General features: G+C 45.7%; 1 long non-coding RNA gene across 2 annotated transcripts in view; it reads right to left on the bottom strand.

The window, feature by feature from the left end:
- Positions 1 to 18,075, bottom strand: part of LOC140484542 (uncharacterized) — a 50,499-nt gene extending 32,424 nt beyond the window's left edge. The window contains exons 1-3 of one of the 2 annotated variants that reach the window (XR_011962266.1): positions 17,993 to 18,075; positions 17,247 to 17,353; positions 4,786 to 4,894 (exon numbers count right to left, since the gene is read on the bottom strand). This is a non-coding gene — a long non-coding RNA (uncharacterized lncRNA). The remainder of the gene's footprint in view (positions 1 to 4,785; positions 4,895 to 17,246; positions 17,354 to 17,992) is intronic. The other variant, XR_011962267.1, reaches the window with a different exon arrangement.
- Positions 18,076 to 20,474: the final 2,399 nt, after the last annotated feature.

The raw sequence follows: 20,474 nt of genomic DNA, 5'->3' as shown, positions 1-20,474 counted from the left end.
CAATGAAGTTTATGACATGGTTGAGTATTGCCCCGCCCCTCATTCACTCCGATTGGTTGAAGGACCAACTAGCACCTCTAGCCCCGTTCCCCAACTCTTATTGGTCCTGCGCTGACATCAATAATCCGAGGCACATTGTGGGCTGGAGCATGCTCAGTGCTTCCTGCTTTTGCTATTCATCAGGTCTCAGAGAGATGGGCTCATCCCTGTTTCTCCTGATGTCAGACAATAACAACAACTACCTGCATTGTATCGAGCCTTTCACATTGACAAATATCCTAAAATGCTTCACGAATGATGGAAACGTTGATTAAAGAGAACGATTTTTAGATACATCTTTAAGGCGGACAGGGGGGTTTAGGGAAGATATTCCAAAGGTTTGTGTCCTCGGCAGCTCCAATCGTGGAGTGATGTAGGTGGGCAACAGCTTACAATCGAGACAGTTAGTGGCTAACCATAAGTTAACAACCTCATGTCGTAGCCCCCCTACCCCACACACCAGGCCTCGTTCTCACAGCCTGCCATTACACACTCCCTATGGTTAGCCACTAACAGTCTCCATTAACAGCTAATCACCCTCCCCCAGCAAGATCGTTATCCACTCCTTTATCCAACCACTCTTCTCACTCTATCCCCACCTATCCTTTACTCCTTTTATCTTCCCCTTCCACACTAACTTCTGCACATAAACTGACCTTTTTTACTCAGTAATATCTCTTCTGTGGAAGGGACACTGGGTCTGAAACTTTAACTCTGATTTCTCTTCACAGATACTGCCAGACCTGCTGAGCTTTTCCAGAACCTCCTGGTTGTTGTTTCTGATTTACATCTTCTGCAGTTCTTTTGGTTTTAATTTACCGGGAGTTTGTAATTCAGGTCCCACAGCCTCTGTCCCAGTCTCTGCTGTCTCTCCCAACCCCAAACAGTGACACTGCACCTGCACAGCTCATGGACAGGTGTTGTCTTGCTGGCCACATCCCTCATTCAATCCCATTGCCTGCAGGACCACACAGATTCTCCTCCCATTGGTCTGGAGCTGCCGTCAATCAGCCGGACCCCATTGTGATGAGAGTGGAGGGCTAATCCCTCTCTCTGCCCTGGGATGAGCTTCATCATTCACACTGAATGGGGCAGTATCACAGAGCACAGGGCCTGGGGGCTATTCAGCCCATTGGGGCTGTACTCTCTCCCTTTGGAGATGCTGCAAATCTGTCCCAAGTCCCCTCCCATGTGCCCACGGCCCCCCAAATCTTTCCTTAAAAAGATTCCAAGTCTGTTTCAGAATACCTGCCGAATCTGTCGTTCAGACTGTTCCAGATGCTCAGAACTTACTGAATAAAATAGTGTTCACATTTTCACCTTGTATTATTTGCCAGTTACTTGAAAGTAGTTACTAAAAATTGTGACAGTGTGAACAATCCTCTCTCTCTCTGCAAATTCAAGACCTTGGAACCAAATCTGCACCAGATCGAAATCACTGCTTCACCTTCTCAGCTCCAAGGATAATTATCTGTGCTTCAGCGAGCTCTCCCCAAAAGAGAGGAATGCATCTTAATTTATTAAGATCAAAGAAACAGACCTTCGGTCCAATTCGTCCATGTCAACGAGGAATCCTAAACTAATGGATTCCCATTTACCATCTATTGGCCTGCATCCATCAAAACCCTTCCTATTCATGTACCCAATTGGAAGCCTTTTAGATGTTGTGATTTTATCAGCCTCCACTACTTCATCTGGTAGCCCCTCCCATACACACACCACACTCAGCTTGAAAACGTTGCCATTTAGATCCCTTTTAAATCTTTGCCCTCTCAACTTAAACCCAGGTGCTCTAGTTTTTGACCCACCTAACCTGAGGAAATAGGACCCCGGCTGCTCACCTTATTCACGCCCCTCGTGATTTTATAAATCTCCATGAAGTCACCTCTCAGTCTTTGACTCTCCAGAGAAAATAGCCCAGCCTATTAAGCCTCCCCCTGTAGCCCAAATCCTCCAATCCTGGCAACGTTTTTGTAAATCTTGTCCAAACCTTTGCAAGTTTCACAACATCCTTCCCAGAACAGAGTAATTCAAACTGAAAACAGTTTTCCAGAAGTGGCTTAATCAATGTCCTGTCCAGCCACAATATGGCGTCCCAGCTTCTGTATTCAACACATTGACCAATAACAGAGAGCGTTAATGGAGTCCCATTTGCCAGCGGTTCACACTTATCCCTCTAAAACCTTCCTTTTCAAGTACCCAATCAGATGCCTTTTAAATGCTGCAATTGTACTAGCCTCCACCCGTTCCTCTGGCAGTTCACTCCATACTTGCAATGCCCTCAACATGAACACGATGCCCCTTAGATCCCTTTTAAATCTTTTCCCTCTCACCTTAAGCCTGTACCCTCTAGTTCTGGACCCACCAAACTTGGGAAAAAGTCCCTGACTGCTCACCTTATCCATGCCCTTCATGATTTTATGAGATCACCTCTCAGCCTCCAACTCTCCAGGGAAAATAGTCCCAGCTTATTCAGCCTTTCCCAATAGCTCAAACCATCCAACCCTGGCAAAATTCTTGCAAATATTTTCTGACCCCTTTCAAATTTCTCAACATTATTCCAAGAACAGCGAAATTGGAACTGAAAACAGAATTCCAGAAGAGCTGTAATCAGCGCCCTGTCCAGCTACAATATGACGTTACAACAGCTGCATTCAGTGCATTGACCAATAACGGGGAGCGTACCAAATGCTGCATTCACTCCCCTACCTACCTGTGACTCTACTTTCAAGGAACTAGGAACCTGCACTCCAAGGTCCCTTTGTTCAGCAAGGTTCCCCAGGACTTTACCATTAAGTGTATAAGTCCTGCCCTGATTTGCCTTTCCAAAATACAACAGCTCACATTTATCTAAATTGAACTCCGTCTGCCATTCCTTGCTCCAATGGCTCATCTGATCAAGATCCTGTTGTATTCTGAACTAACCTTCTTCATTCTACATCTCCAATTTTTGTGTCTTCTGTAAACCTACTGACCATACCTCATATATTCACATCCAAGTCATTTATTTAATGACTTAATATCCATCCTTGCAGCACATTGCTGCTCACAGGCCTCCAGTCCGCAAAGCAACCCTCCATCATCCTCTGTCTCCTACCTTCAAGGCAGTTTTGTAATGGCTTGCTCTCCCTCCATTCCATGTTATCTAACCCTGCGAACCAGTCTGCTTTGTGGAACCTTGTTGAATGTCCATATAAACAACATTCACTACCTGGCTTAATCAATTTTCTCTGTCACTTCAAAACACTCACTCAAGTTAGTGAGACCCAATTGTGCACGTACAAAGCCACATTGACTCTCCCTGATCATTCCTTACCTTTCCAAACAGATGGATATCCTGTCCCTCAGAATCCCTTCCAACAACTTGCCTGCCACTGACTTCAGGCTCACTGTTCTCTTGTTCCATGGCCTCTCCTTACCACCTTTTAAAAAGAATGGGACCTCACCTGTCGTTATCAACGATACAAATACCTCAGGAGAGGCCCAACAATCACATCCCTAGATTTCCAGAAAGTTCCAGGATACACCTGATCAGGTTCCAGGACTTTATCCACCTTGATGCGATTTAAGACATCCAGTACCACCTCCTCTGTAACATGGACACTTTTCAAGTCATCACTGTTTATTTCTCCAAACTCTCGAGCTTCCATATACTTCTCCAGTAAAAATGAAGTGAAATATTTGTATATCTTTCACACCCCCTGTGGTTCCATAGACAGCCTTGTTGACCTTTAAGGGGTTCTATTCTCTGGTCCAGTTAATCTTTTGTCTGTGATATATTTGTTTAATCTCTTTGGATCCTATTCCAGGACATCCCAGAAAGGCCGACTTCAAGGACCGTAATTTTCCTCTGACTTGATCAACAATGCCCTCCAACACATACCCTCCACTTCCCGCACCTCCGCCTTTACCCCACCCCTCCAGACACAATAAAGAATATAACCCTGCGCTCTTCACCTTCCACCCCACTCATCTCCAGATACAGCCCATTAACCTTGGTTATTTCTGCTATCTAAAGTCAGACCCCACCACCAGAGACAGATTTCCCTCCCCAACCCTACCTGCGTTCCACAGAGACCATTCCCGCTGCACCTCCCATGTTCGGTCCACACCCTCGACCCTCCCTTGCCGCCATGGGAGATGTAAAACATGTGGCCACACCTCCCTCTGACCTCTGTCCAAAACCCCAAAAGGATATTTTCACATCAGGCAGAGATTTGCCTGCACATCCCAAAGCCTCATATACTGCATCTAGACACTATGGGAAATTTAACATGATTCATCCAACTAACCTACACATCTTTGGACTGTGGGAGCAAACTGGAACACCTGAAGGAAACCCTTACAGACACTGGGGAGAATGTGCCAACTCCAACACAGTCGCCTGAGACTGGAAACAAACCCAGGTCCCCTGGTGCTGAGGAAGCAGCGCTCATCACTGAGCCACAATACTGTGGGATCTTTGGTGTTAATGCGCTGCCCCACTGATACCTCAGTCACTGACCCTGCCTCATCTCCTAAGTGGCAGTGATGACGGAGTGAAATTATCGCTAGACAGTTAATCCAGAGACCCAGATAACGTTCTGGGGACCCGGGTTTGAATCCCATCATGGCAGATTTTGGAACGTGAATTCAATAAATATCTAGAAAAAATAATCTAGTGATGACAAGGAATCCATTGCCAATTGTTGGAAAAACCAATGTGGTTCACTCACGACCTTTAGGGAAGGAAAATGCCATCCTTACCTGGTCTGGTCTGCATAGGACTCCAGACCTATAGCAACGTGGTTGACTCTTACCTGCCCTCTGGGTAAACGCAGCAATAAATGCTGGTCGTGCCAGTGACAGCCTCATCCTGTGAATGAATAAAGAAAACAGGTTAGGTTTTGTTCCTTCTCTAGTAGGTACATCCTACAAACTGAATCTGAAATGTTCTCGTACACACTGAACAAATACCTTTCCATCCAAGCCCTTAACACTACAGCACTCCGAGGCCATGTTGGTAAAATTAAAACCACTTGTCATTGCAGCCATATTATTCTTTCAGATAACTGAGGTCTCCTGGTAAAATTGTGTCTCAATTCCCCGCTGACTATTGGGAGAGAGAGTCTATAATACAATCCCAGTAAGATGGTCATCCCTTTCTTATTTCTCAGTACCAACCAAATAACTTGCCTGGATGTACTCCCAGGAATATCCTCCCGAAGCCCAGCCATAATGTTATCCCTAATCAAAAACACCTCTCTCCCTGCTCTGTTGGCCCCTTTCTATCCTTGCTATAACATCTATACCCTGGAACATTAAGCTGCTAGACCTGTCCATCCCTGAGTGATGCCTCTGTAATTGCTGTAATATTGCTGCCATATTCAAAACCATACCCTGAGCCCATCTGCCTGACCTGTCAGGTCTCTTGCACTGATATAAATGCAGTTCAACTGGTGTGTCGCACCTCATTCTGTGACTTGCTCTTGCCTGCCTTGACAGTCTGACTGGTGAACAGGACCAGCCTCAGACTCACCTCTTTTCTCACTATCTCTTTAGGATTACCCCGACTCCCTCACTTGTTTAATGCCTCCCGAGTGGCACGAGCAAATCTCGCTGCTCGTCAGGACCCCAGGCTTTCCCCTTCCTATGCCATTGGTACCAATGTATAATATCCTCCCACTGGTTATTTTCCCTTTTGAGAATATTCTGCTCCCTCTGTGAGACATCCTTGACACTGGCACCAGGGCGGCACCACCCCATTCTGATGTCTCACTGTCAGCTGCAGAAATGGCAGACTGTGCCTCTGACTAGAGAGTCCCCTATCACCATCGATCGTGTGGAACTGGATATATCTTACATTGTGTTCGAAGCCAGTCTCAGTACCAGTAACTTGGCTGTCAGTGCTACATTCCCCTGAAAGTCTATTACCACCTACATTTTCCAAAACAGTATACTTGTCTGAGATGGGGATAGCCACAGGAGACTCCTGCAGTACCGACCTACCCCTCCTCGCTTTCCTAGCGGTAAACCATCTACCTGACTGTATCTGCAGTATCCTGCATTCCTGAGACTGCCACCTATCACACCCCCAGCTCCTCTCAATTCCTCACTGCCTTTAATGACTCCTCCACCAATCCATGTGATCCAATAGGATTTACAATCACACTTCCTGCAGACAATCATCAGGATCATTGAAACTCTGAGGTAAAAACAATAACTGCAGATGCTGAAAACCAAATACTGGATTAGTGGTGCTGGAAGAGCACAGCAGTTCAGGCAGCATCCAAGGAGCAGCGAAATCGACGTTTCGGGCAAAAGCCTTTCAGCAGGATGAAGGGCTTTTGCCCGAAACGTCGATTTCGCTGCTCCTTGGATGCTGCCTGAACTGCTGTGCTCTTCCTGCACCACTAATCCATCATTGAAACTCTCCCTAATCTCCCACATCCGACAGGAACAGCACGCCACTCTACAACAGGCATCTCTCCACCTTAACAATCTACAGACCAAGACAAAGGCACAGTCTTACTGCTCAAAAAATACTGCCCGAGAATAACTTAATGCTTACATTTCATATCTTAAACATTTCATCAAGAGACCCTAAGACATTAAAAAGAAATCCTTACCTTACTCACTATTGTAGATTGAATAAAATAAAACCGACTAAGATTGTTATTTGAAGAGACTGAAACTCACTGAGCTGATCCCCGGCTCTGAGTACTTCCAAGGGTGAGGTCTCTCTGAGGACAGCTGTGAAATGTCTCTGTTTCTCTTCTCTGTCCACTCCATTTCCAGAGAGGTTTTTAACTTCACAGCAAGTCAGCTCAGAGAGGTCACTGCTTGGTTTTATTCACTGGGGGTTGCCTTTGCTGCCCAGACCAGTATTTATTGGCCACCTTTACTTGTCTCGGAGAAAGTGGTGGTTAACCACCTCCCTGAAATGCTGTCGTCCATGTACACCACAGTGATGTTTGGACAACAATCCCCCTCTGGCCCCACAACCCTCCCTGTCTCTGTAATCCCCCTCCGGCTTCAGAAATTACATGACCGTGGCATAAGATTTTTATTTAGATTCATTTGTGTTTCATAAACTGGCCCAAAAAAGTGAAATATTTCACCGCCAAACAAATTTCTGTTGATTGACCTTTTGGAGAGGCTGACCTGACACATGGACATTGCAGTGTTTTATCTCAAATTGTACACGTAGAATGATGGAACTTTCTTTTAGTCAGAAATAGAAAAGGTGCAGTCACCTTGTTGGGTGTTTATTATAGGCCCCCCAATAGCAGCAGAGATGTGGAGAAACAGATTGGGAAACAGATTTCGGAAAGGTGCAGAAGCCACAGGGTCGTAGTCATGGGCGACTTCAACTTCCCAAATATTGACTGGAAGCTCTTTAGATCAAGTAGATTGGATGGGGCGGTGTTTGTGCAGTGTGTCCAGGAAGCTTTTCTAACGCAGTATGTAGATTGTCCAACCAGAGGGGAGGCCATATTGGATTTGGTACTTGGTAACGAACCGGGACAAGTGGTGGGCTTGTTAGTGGGTGAACATTTTGGTGATGGCGACCACAATTCTGTGACTTTCACCTTGGTTATGGAGAGAGATAGGTGCGCACAACAAGGAAGTTTTTACAATTGGGGGAAGGGAAATTACGATGCTGTAAGACAGGATTTGAGGAGCATATGTTGGGAGCATAGGCTGTCAGGGAAGGATGTGGTGGAAATGTGGGACTTTTTCAAGGAGCAGATATGACGTGTCCTTGATATGTATGTACCGATCAGGCAGGAAAGAAATGGTCGTGTGAGGGAGCCTTGGTTGACAAGGGAGGTTGAATGTCTAGTAAAGAGGAAGAAGGAGGCTTACATAAGGTTGAGGAAACAAGGTTCAGACAGAGCAGTGGAGGGATACAGGATAGCCAGAAGGGACCTGAAGAAAGGGATTAGGAGAGCTAAGAGAGGGCATGAAAAATCCTTGGCGGATAGGATCAAGGATAACCCCAAGGCATTCTATGCGTATGTGAGAAACCCGAGAATGACGAGAACGAGGGTAGGTCCGATCAAGGACAGTGGTGGGAGACTGTGTATTGAGTCGGAAGAGATAGGAGAGGTCTTGAACAAGTACTTCTCTTCAGTATTTACGAACGAGAGGGACCGTATTGTTGAAGAGGAGAGTGTGAAACGGACTGATAAGGTAGAAGAGATACCTGTTAGGAAGGAAGATGTGTTGGACATTTTGAACAACTTGAGGATAGACAAGTCCCCCGGGCCTGACGGGATATATCCTAGGATTATGTGGGAAGCAAGCGAGGAAATTGCAGTACCGCTGGCAATGATCTTCTCGTCTTCACTGGCAACTGGGGTGGTACCAGGGGACTGGAGAGTAGCGAATGTTGTGCCCCTGTTCAAAAAAGGGAATAGGGATAACCCCGGGAATTACAGGCCAGTTAGTCTTACTTCTGTGGTAGGCAAAGTAATGGAAAGGATACTGAGGGATAGGATTTACGAGTATCTGGAAAGACACTGCTTGATTAGGGACAGCCAGCACGGATTTGTGAAGGGTAGGTCTTGCCTTACAAGTCTTATTGAATTCTTCGAGGAGGTGACCAAGCATGTGGATGAGGGTAGAGCAGTGGATGTAGTGTACATGGATTTTAGTAAGGCATTTGATAAGGTTCCCCATGGTAGGCTTATGCGGAAAGTCAGGAGGCATGGGATAGAGGGAAATTTGGCCAATTGGATAGAAAACTGGCTAACCGGTCGAAGTCAGAGAGTGGTGGTAGATGGTAAATATTCAGCATGGAGTCCAGTTACAAGTGGAGTTCCGCAGGGATCAGTTCTGGGTCCTCTGCTGTTTGTAATTTTTATTAATGACTTAGATGAGGGAGTCGAAGGGTGGGTCAGTAAATTTGCAGATGATACGAAGATAGGTGGAGTTGTGGACAGTGAGGAGGGCTGTTGTCGGCTGCAGAAGGACTTAGATATGATGCAGAGCTGGGCTGAGGAGTGGCAGATGGAGTTCAACCCTGCCAAGTGTGAGGTTGTCCATTTTGGAAGAACAAATAAGAATGCGGAATACAGGGTTAATGGTAGGGTTCTTGGTCAGGTGGAGGAACAGAGGGATCTTGGGGTCTATGTACATAGATCTTTGAAGGTTGCCACTCAGGTGGATAGAGTTTGTAAGAAGGCCTATGGAGTATTATCGTTCATTAGCAGAGGGATTGAATTCAAGAGTCGTGAGGTGATGTTGCAGCTGTACAGGACTTTGGTTAGGCCACATTTGGAGTACTGTGTGCAGTTCTGGTCACCTCACTTTAGGAAAGATGTGGAAGCTTTGGAGAGGGTGCAGAGAAGATTTACCAGGATGTTGCCTGGAATGGAGAGTAGGTCGTACGAGGATAGGTTGAGAGTTCTCGGCCTTTTCTCGTTGGAACGGCGAAGGACGAGGGGTGACTTGATAGAGGTTTATAAGATGATCAGAGGAATAGATAGAGTAGACAGTCAGAAACTTTTTCCCCGGGTACAACAGAGTGTTACAAGGGGACATAAATTTAAGGTGAAGGGTGGAAGGTATAGGGGAGATGTCAGGGGTGGGTTCTTTACCCAGAGAGTGGTGGGGGCTTGGAATGCGCTGCCCGAGGGAGTGGTAGAGTCAGATTCATTGGCGACCTTTAAGTGGCATTTGGATAGGTACATGGATGGGTGCTTAATCTAGGATAGAAGTTCGGCACAACATCGTGGGCCGAAGGGCCTGTTCTGTGCTGTATTGTTCTATGCTCTATGTTCTATGTTCTATGTTCTATTGCTAAAAAGGGAGGCAATGGCTTAATGGTATTCCTGCCAGATGAGTGACATGTACAGTGTTCCGAGGATTAGGTTTAGAATCCCAACATGGCTGACGGCAGCATCGGAATTCAAGACAATCTAGAATGGAAAGGCGAATGACGACCATGAAACTATTGTTGATTGTTAGAAAACCCATCTGGTTCACTAATGTCCTGTAGGGAAGGAAACGGTCATCCTCACCTGGTCTGGCCTACATGTGGCTCCAGACCCACAGCAATGTGGTTAACTCTCAACAGCCCTCCGGAAAAATACTTTAAAAACTGTTAACAAATCCTCTGCAGGTATCACTTAAAAACTGGCTGTTCCCATTGGGACTGTGAATTTCTGAAGGGCCTGAACTAAAACTGAGTTTCAGCTTCACCTTCTCCCTGTCTCACCCCACTCTGTTTACACCCAACTCCAAAACACTCTCATTGAGCCAAGCAGCCCTCACAGTGCAGCCCTGTCATTTTCATTGTCTGCTCACACCTACACTGCCCTCAGCCTCCTGTCCTGTTCCAATGCATCTCAATGGGAGCTCAGGGACAGCACCTCATCTTTCAATTCAGCCCTTTGTAACCCCAGAGTCAACATGGACCTCAGCAGTTTCGGAATGAACAGACAGTTGTCAGAAGCTGGAACATTCCAAATGAAAGGTACTGGAATTTGTGTCCAAAAGGACTTTTAATGGGAAGTTTACAGGTAATTGAAAATATGAAGTTTACAGGTTAACATCATGAAGTGGGTGATTGGGTCTAAATCTGACAGTTCTTACAAAGAGACGAGGTGTAATCTGGATAAATCTGTGCTCCCTTTCAGGCTAATATCTCTTTCCTCTGCTGCAGGGCCCAGAACAGAGCACAAACCCAAAGTGTGACCCAACCATGAATTTGTACATCTTTCTGCTTAACAAAAATATTGGGGATATTTTCCCACAAACAGATCAGACAAACCTTTCTCCTTCCACAGTTAAAAGCCAATGATATTCAGATCCTGATGACTCCATTGACTGTAAAAACTTGCTTTTGAGATCCTAGCCTCAATTATTCTGATTTAATATCCTATGAAATGAATTTACAAAACAAAACTCTCAGTCAGTGCAGGAAGAATATAAAGACATACTTTTCGCTTGGTATGTGCTTGATGTGTAAATGCCTCTCTTCAAATCGCACCCCCCACCCTCGGAAGGGGACATGCACATGCGCCTCACCTGTACCTTACCCCTAATAAAGATGGCGACCATATCCCATGACCTATCACCGCCTAAGGGCCGCAGCCATTTTCCCATCTGCTGCAAACGCGGGACCGAGAGTTTCTAATTCAGACTAACGACCCGCACAGAGTGTAATTGAAACTTCCCAGTCTAAAGTGATTCATTTGGCCCCAAGGTCCCATACTTCCCGCGGGAGCCTGTGCCCCACAACCTGAGCCGCCTCCGGAATTTTAATTTTGTTTCTTTCAAAGATGTGAAAAGAAGGGCCCTGTGTAGACTGCTGCTGCACACCGTCCACCTCTTCTCCCTCATCCACCGTCCGGACACGCCTTGGCATGCCCACTTGCCACCGGCCGGTGGGGATCCCCAGTGGAGGGCTCTCTACGCGGGAGTCCTCCCCCTTTCTCTCGGGGATCTGGGGTGGAGGGTGTTGCACGCAGCAGTCTCCTGCAACCGCAGATTGCGGTGGTTCACGGACTCCCAGCCCAACTGCTTGTTCTGTGGCGCTGTGGAGTCCATGGACCATGTATATATTGGGTGTGGGCATTTGCCCTCCATTTTTGATTTTCTTAAAAACCTCCTCCTCTGCTTTTGGTTGCACTTCAGTCCCACGCTCCTGATCTTTGGGCACCCGGTACAGAGGAGGGAGGGCAGATCTGAAGACCTCCTCGTGGGTCTGGTCCTGGGCCTGGCCAAACTGGCCATCAACAGGTCCAGGCAGCGGGCCGTGGAGGGGGTCGTTAGGGCCGACTGCCTGCCCCTCTTCCAGGGTTACGTTAGAGCCCGGGTGTCCTTGAAGAAGCAGCACGCGGTGTCCACCAACACCCTGGAGTTGTTCAGGGAGAGGTGGGCGCCACAGGGAGTGGAGTGCATTATTTCCCCGTCCAACTCTATTTTGATTTAGTCCCTACCCTCCCCTTCACTGTTTTGATCACACAGCATTGCCCTTTGATGTGAAGGGCAGTGCTTGTCACTGGCCACTGGGGCGTTTTCCTATCTTCCTGGTGGTGGAAATTGAATAAAGATTCGTGCACTTTGTGTCTCTCACTGTGTCTCACACCTGCACACACACACCATGGGTGCTGGGGAAAAAATAAGTACTACCGCAGTTTAAAAAAAAAATAACAGGAGATTGGGTGATAATAAAAAAAAGAAAAAAAGATATAAACATGAGATTGCATATGGCCATACTAGAAAAAAAAAGTGATTCATCATCTCCGTCTCCGAGGCCACTCTCCCCTTCCCTGTTTGCGTCTCCCACGTTCACCGACGGCCGTGTCACGTGGCGCTGCACAGGCAGAGTTACTGGTGATGTGTCATCCCACTGGCCACGCCCCTCATTCACTCCCATTGTTTGGATGACCAGCTGGTTCCACTTCGTCCACCGGTCCCACCAATCTTTCCTATTGGTCCGAAGCTTCCATCAATCAGCTGGACCCCATTGTGAGGTCAGTGGTGGGATCCTCCCCCTGTCTGAATCAAACCCAGAAGGTGTATGGATGGTGTCAATCAGGAACAACAAGCAGAAGGTGCTGGGAAAGCTCAGCAGGTCTGGCAGCATCTGGGAACAGAAATCTGTCCAGTGGCCCTTCCTCAGAACCGATGGGAGCTGGGAAAATTAGAATTCTGACACTGTGGAAACAGGCCATTCGGCCCAAAGGTTCCACAGCGTTCCTCCGAAGAGTATCCCACCCAGACCCATTCCCCAACCCTATTACTCTACATTTCTCCTGACTAATACACCTAACCTACACATCCCAGAACATTATGGGAAATTTAGCTTGGCCAATTCAACTAACTTGCAGATCTTTGTATTGCAGGAGATAGGGGTTAAAGAGTAAATAATAGGCAGGGACAGAACCCAAAGAGAGACTGGAACATTTGGAAAGACAAAGGAGTGGATTATGATCTTGCTGGGGGGGGTGCATAGCTGTTAATGGAGGGGACAGGAAGCTGTGTCTGGCAGCATCTCAGTGGAAGTGGCGGAAATGGCGACTGATGATCTACGTTCTGCTGCAAAAACAGACCCCGAGCTTCCAGCTGCCTGCCACTTTAACACACGAGCCTGTTCCCTGGCCAACATCTCTGTCTCACGCTTACTGCAGTGTTCCAGTAAAGCCAGTTTTTCCAAGGACTGCAATTTCCCCTCCCACATAGTCAATACCATCGAATGTGTCTCCTCCACTTCCCGCACCTCTGTCTTTGAAATCCACACCTCCAACTGCAAGGATAGAACCCTCCCCAAGTCCTTACCATCCATCCAGATACAACACATCATCCTCTGCCATTTCCACCACCTACAATCATACCCCACCACCAGATTCCTAAGGGGTTTGACAGGATAAATAGTGAGAGGATGTTTCCCATCACGGGGGAGTCCGAAACCAGATTCTGTGTCAGTCACGCAATAAAGGGTTCCATTTCAGATTCATCAAGTTTAAGGCGACACAGACGCGGGTAAGGGGTTTCAGTAGCAATGGAGCTGGGGTAAGGAGGAGACAAACAACGTTTAAGAGATTGGAATTCCTGGTGTTGTGATTGTGTAGGTGTCTGATCAGAAGGTCAGCTTGGGGTCAGATATGACAGCAATATTGTGAAGAGTGTAGTTCTGCCTCAGACAGTTCCCAGTGGGAGGGAGGGACTCAGCAGTAAGGGAAAGGAATTTGTAAGGCAATGGGTTTAACCATTACAATGTTTCATTAGAGGAAACTGCACCTAATCGAGTAGTGGGAATGTGGTTAGCAGTTGATAACTGAGTAACATTGGAGTAATGGAGAGGGATGATGGGGAGGAAGAGTTGGGCATCGTCAGTGCACATGTGAAACCCAACATGGTGCTTTTGCACGATGTCACCTCCTGGCATTGTATGTGAGATACAGGAGGGACCAAGGACACCAAATGCAAGAAATTCAGAAAGGAAAGTGAGAGTGGAGGTGGAGCAGGATTTTGGGAGAGAAGGACCATAACCAGAAAAGACAGAACAAGGTACAATATCTGTGAATCGGTGAGGGGGACTGATGAAGAGGAGGAGGAAAGAGAGTTGGAAAGTCTGTAGTTTAGTGAGATTAGGGTAAAGGGTCAAGATGAGCTCTGATAAGGCTTGACATGAGATTGGAGAAAGATGTCAGTTAAGGACAAAAACCAGGAACACTACGTGACGCAGTTTGGCTCCGTGGGCTAGTGGGAGGGAGGGAAACAGCAGATCGGATTATCTCAGTCTGAGTGACAGAGAAACTCCATGTGCTCCAAACTCTTGTTGTTGGAGAGAATGTTGGAGGAGACAGGATGATGAACAGTGTTTCACAAAGAAACAAAACCAGGGTTAGTGATATTTAAAGTGAGTGAACAAACCTAATGTATTTAACGTTTATCCAAAATATTAAAACAAACGACTGAAGTCCTGGTTCGAATCCCATCTTGACAGATGGTGGAGTCTGAATTCAAGAAAAAAAAACTGGAATTAGGAATCTCCTGATCTCCATGGAATCATTGTCAATGGCGGAAAACATCCCGCCAACCTGACAGTGACCCAGCCAGCTACTCTCTGTATTAATCACTGCAAAGTCTCAACAAAGGAATGAAACTGGATAGACCGCTTGGTATCTATCAAGGCACCAGAAAATACAACCACAGAATCAGCCCTCTCGATGGTGCAACGTCCTCCAGACTAACATCTGGATTTTGGGGCCAAAATGTGCAGAGCTGTCTCACCGACCAATCAAGGAAGAGCCTGACATAGTCATACTCACAAAATCAACCCTTACAGACAATGACCAGACACCATCATCACCATCCCTAGATAGAGAGTGTGGTGCAGGAAAAGCACAACAGGTCAGGCAGCGTCCGAGGAGCAGGAGAATCAACGTTTCGAGCCTAAGCCCTTCATCACCCTGACCTGCTGTGCTTTTCCAGCACCACACTCTCGACTCTGATCTCCAGCATCTGCAGTCTTCACTTTCTCCTAAAATCTCTGGATATGTCCTGTCCCACCGGCAGGACAGACCAGGCAGAGGTGGTGGCCCAGTGGTGTACAGACAGGGAGGATTTGCCCTGGGAGTACTCAGCATTGACTCCGGACACCAGGAAGTCTCACGGCTCCTGCTGGTAACCACGTACCATCCTCCCTCGGCTGATGAATCAGTTCTCCTTCATGTTGAACAATATATGGAGGAAGCACTGAGGAAGTAAAATGGTATCAAACATACTCTGGGTCCAGGATTTCGATATCCACAATCGAGACGAGCTCTGCAACAGAATTACTGACTGAGCTGGTCAGGTCCTAAAGGACATAGCTGCTCAACTGAGTCTGCAGTGGGTGGTGAGGGAACGAACAAGAGGGAAAAACATACTTGATCTCATTGTTATGAATTGACTAGCTGCAGATATATCTCTCCATGACAGTATCGGTAAGAGCGACCATCACAAATTCCTTTTGGAGACAAAGTCTTGCCTTAAAGTTGAGAAAAACCGCCATTGTGTTGAGTGACACTATCACCGTTCTAAATGGGATAGACTTTGAAGAGATGTAGGATCTCAAACTGGGTATCTCTGAGGCACTGTGGGACATCAACAGCAGCAGAACTGTACTCCAGCGCAATCTATAATCTCATGGGATTGTAAATTCCACTCTCAACCATCACAATGTACAGTAAAGGAGGGCATGCCAAGAGCAGCACCAGGCATAACTAAAAATGAAGTGCCAACCTGGTGAAGCTACCAAACAGGACTATCTGCATTTCAAACAGCATCAGCAGCAAGCAACAGAGTTAAGTGATCCCATATCCAGTGGAACAGATCAGAGCTCTGCAGTTCTGCCACACCAAGTTGTGAACGGTGATGGACAGTTAAACAACTCACTGCAGGAAGCATCACAGATATCCCCACCCTTACTGATGGAGGGGTCTCACACATCCATGCACCAGATAAGATGACAGCATTTGCAGCAATCTGCAGCCACACGTGTCAAGTGGATGATCCATCTCAGCCTTCTCCAGTGGTTTCCAACATCACAGATGTGAGTTTTTAGCCAGTTCGATTCAGTTTGAATAACATCAAGAAATGGTTAAGTAGTGCAAAGGCTACGGGCCCGGCAAATATTCTGGCAATAACACTGATAGCTTGTGCTCCAGAACTTGCCACCCACCAAGCCAAGTACCGCTCCAGCACTGGCATCTACCGACAATGTGGAACATTGCCCAGGGATGTTCAACACAAAAACACAGGATAATCCAACCCAGGCAAGTTCCATCTATCAGTCCACATTCGATCCGCAGTAAAGTGATGGAAGATGTCATCAACAGGGCTACCAAGCAGCAGCTGCTCAGCAACAGTCAGCTCAGTGACACTAATTTTAGGCTCCACCAGGGCCACTCAGCTCCCGATTGTGTTACCGCCCTGATTCACAACCTGACACCTAACTGAATCCCAGAGGTGAGGTGAGGGTGACAGCCCAGTCCCACTACAAGATCACTATTTCTAGCTGATTCCACCCTTGTTTCAGCTCATGTCATCTCATCCACTTTATGTTATCTCCAGACTTCATTTTCTAAACACACTCAGGGCCAGCTTCCCACATTCAACCTCCCTGTAATCTCATGAAAGTCTAAATCTCTGCTTGTTGATTCATCAAAAGGCTCCTAATTATAATCAACAGCATAACAGCCATAGAGATGTACAGCAAGGAAATAGACCCTTCGGTCCAACCCATCCATGCCGACCACATACCCCAACCCAATCTAGTCTCACCTGCCAGCACCTGGCCAATATCCCTCAATTTAAAATTCTCACACTTGATTTAATTCCTGGCTGTGATAATCCCTAGCTCCCTGCACCACACACACTTTGAGACCTCGAAAACCCATTTTCATCGAGACTCCCAACCATTTGTTAATTCATTACTTCACCTGTGTGGCTGTTTCTACAGTTGCTGAAGCAGCTTGGTCTGAACTTTGCAGCCAAAACCTCACAGGTCTGCTTTCCACCTTTAAGACATTCCTCAAAACCTGCTTTTTGGCAATGCTTTTGGTCACCTGACCTAATATCTCCATCTCTGGCCTTATGTCTAAAGTTCTCAACATTATTTTTGTGAAATTATAAGCATGACAATAAAAATACAAAGTGTTGTTGATTTAGACATTATTTTCAAATCATCACTGTTGCTGTAATGAATAATCTGAAATGTCTCTTACCCAACCACATTGTGGGCGCACCTTCACCACACAAACTGCAGCTGTACATGAAAGTCAAACATCACCCTCTCCACAGGCAACAGGGCTTTGGCATTAATCACTGGTATCTGTGGAAGGAGAAACACAGTTGATGTTTCAGGGAGTGCAAAACGGATTACAGGGAATGAAAATGGTGCAGAATTTGATAAACAGAAATGGAAGGAAAATACACTTGCTTGTTGGAAAAAAAGAATTCTTGACTGTCAAAAATATTCAAGAAAAAAGTAATCTGATAATAGAGCAGCACATGGTCAGGGGCTGGGCCGCAGTGAAAAACTCATTTACAAAGGGTCTATAAAAGTAATAATACAGTAGTAAACAGACCAAAAATACACCCATGGTTCGAGACTGAGGAAGCTTGATATTGACAAAGTGGTTATGAGGGAGCCCAGAGGTGAATCAGAGCAGGATTGGCTGCTATGATCCCAATGACGCTATACTAGAGAAAGGCTGCACATGCGCCTGGCTGCACCTTGCCCCCTACAAAGATGGCGGCTCCGAACGTGTCCAGTGAGTCGTTGTCCTGAATAAAGATGGCGGCGCTCACTCAGACCTGCAGCCGCACTGAGGCTATTCCCCATTTACTGCAAACACGGGACTGGGACGTTCAAATTTGTGTTTTCCAACGTGCACAATTTGTTTGTAAAACCTCTCCGCTCATAGCAACACAGTTTTTCTCCCGTTTCCCAGTTTATTTCTTTCCTTACCGTATCCTTTCTCTCCATAACTTCCCGAGCATTCATTACAGCGACTCTGCACCGCGCGCGAGGGTGATCACATGGTTTAGTTTGATTTTGATTGGTTGGAGGATCAACCTCCCGCTCGGTCCTCCAGTTCCGCCCACCGACCTTTCATTGGTCCGGTGCTGACATCAATCACCCAGGGTCGCCTTTGATGACTAAAGCATGCGCAGTGTGTCCTGCTTGAGCTGCTATGTTGGGTAATGTGATAGGAGAGTTTGCTGAGGGGAAGAATTCCCTTTGTGTGAGCTCTGCAGTAGATTTCCTTTATTCATGGAGGGAATTGCCTTCCTACTCATGACTGTATCGCTGTGATTGATGAATCAATGCCATCTGAATCAGTACATAAACACCCCATTTTCATTCCTTTTCACAACATCTGAGATCTTTAGCACATTGTATCACGGTCTTCTTTGGAAACAAAAAAAACATGAAACGGAGCCTCAAGGAATCGGAGCAGGAGTCGGCCATTCATCACCTTCAGCTTGTTCCCCCATTCTATCAGAGCATGGCTGGGCCAACCCAGACCTCAACAACTCTTTTACGCTTCATCCGCATAGCCCTCAACTGCTCAATATTTCAAAAATCTATCTGCCCTCTTTTAAAATAATTTGAGATAGAATTATAGATTCCCTACTATGTGGAAACAGGCCCTTCAGCCCAACAAGCCAGAACAACCCTCCGAAGAGTAACCCAGGCATTACACTCCCACATTTAACTTTCACAATTGTTTGTGTGAGAAAATTCTAGCCATTCACTGAGAGAAAAAAATCTTTACTTTTTCTAAAATGAATGTTCCCTTATGTCATGTCCCCTGGTTTGAGACTTCACTGGTGCTAGAAGATCTAGTCAACATCTACTCTGTCAAGTTCCTCAGAATCTTGTTTCCATAAAATCACCCCTGCTTATCTATTCTTGACAGGTCAACCCTTTCGGCCTCAAAGCACCTAAGTAAATCTTTTTTGAATGGTCTCCGATGTTGGTTTATCCTTTATTAAATATGGGAGCTAACATTGTATACAGCACTGCAAGTGAGGACTCAGCAACAGCCAGTGTGGTTAACCAATCCTCAGTCCATTCTAATACATTACCCCGATACCATGAGCTCCTAAATTGTGCAATTAACTTTTATGTAGCACCTTATCATTTGCATTTTTAAAATCCAAATACAGAACATCATTGGATTGCCCTTTATCACCCTGCTTGTTATCTCCTCAATGAACTGTCGCAAATCTGTCAAATATAGTTTCTCTTTCACAAAACCCAGTCTACCATGTTTAATGATAAGCTTTTCTAAATGTCCTGCAATTTCTTACTTTAACATTCGACTCTGTAGATTCTTTCAGTAGATTTGCTAAGTATGATTCCCCTCTCTTAAATCCATGCGGACTCTGTCCAATCCTATCACTGTTCAGTTAAAAACTTGACTGTACTCCAATATAGTTAGTAAATGTATCTGTATTTATTTTTAAAAATTGATTACTTATCAATGATGGACCCATGCAATATCAAAAAATTAGTGACTCTGCATTTGGGTTATAATGTTTCTTTCTGTTAATTCCTTTTCATACTGTTATGCAGACAGCACCAAGTGCTCACTCTTAATTGTGAGTAACTTTGAAAATAATATATTTTAAAAATAACATCCCAAAATGCTGCCTCATTATTGTGCAAGGAGGATTTTTTATTCAATAGTTTGCAGATAAAATTGCTGCAATTTGGCCAGACTGCAGGTTACACCAAAGTGGCAACGCTGGTCTCAAATTCTTACTTGACACTGCCCAAGGCGATACTGATGGGACTTCACTTTGCCCTTCTTGTTCACCAGCTTTATTTCCAGATTTAATTCTATAATCATTCTAGAGATTGTAATTTTTGACAACTTCTCTTTTAGGTACATATGTAAATATCATACTGAAATGTTGCACTGAATGGTACCAAATCTGAAATTAGTCTCTGATCTGATAGTAACGTGCTTTGACCCTTCTCCGCATGTACTGGCATAAGTCTATGCCAGTTATTTTTCTGAAGCCTGTGATTGCTGATGAAGGGCTTATGCCCGAACCATCAACTCTCCTGCTTCTCGGATGCTGCCTGACATGCTGTGCTTTTCCAGCATGACACTTTTCGACTCTGATGTCCAGCTTCTTTGGTCGTCACTTTCTCCTTTGACTAGATTTAACCAAGAATAATTGTTGTTGATCAAAGTGCAATAGGAACCAATTCATGAAATTCAGATATCTCACATTTACCTTAACTATGTGAAGGCTAAGACATTACTAAATTATTGTCAGTAATCGAAACCATGCTGACAAACTTGTGCAGTATTAGTGCCTCACCTTTAGAGTGTTCCCAGATATCGCGCAGCTGCGGTATTTTGTTTTGCACTCAGCTATATGTTGTTCTCACTTGTTTCTTTGTGCAAGATTACAAAATTAACTTAGATGAA

This window comes from Chiloscyllium punctatum, chromosome 13 (genome assembly GCF_047496795.1).
Source record: "Chiloscyllium punctatum isolate Juve2018m chromosome 13, sChiPun1.3, whole genome shotgun sequence".
NCBI classification, from domain to species: domain Eukaryota; kingdom Metazoa; phylum Chordata; class Chondrichthyes; order Orectolobiformes; family Hemiscylliidae; genus Chiloscyllium; species Chiloscyllium punctatum.
This window is presented reverse-complemented; position numbering and strand designations above follow the sequence as displayed.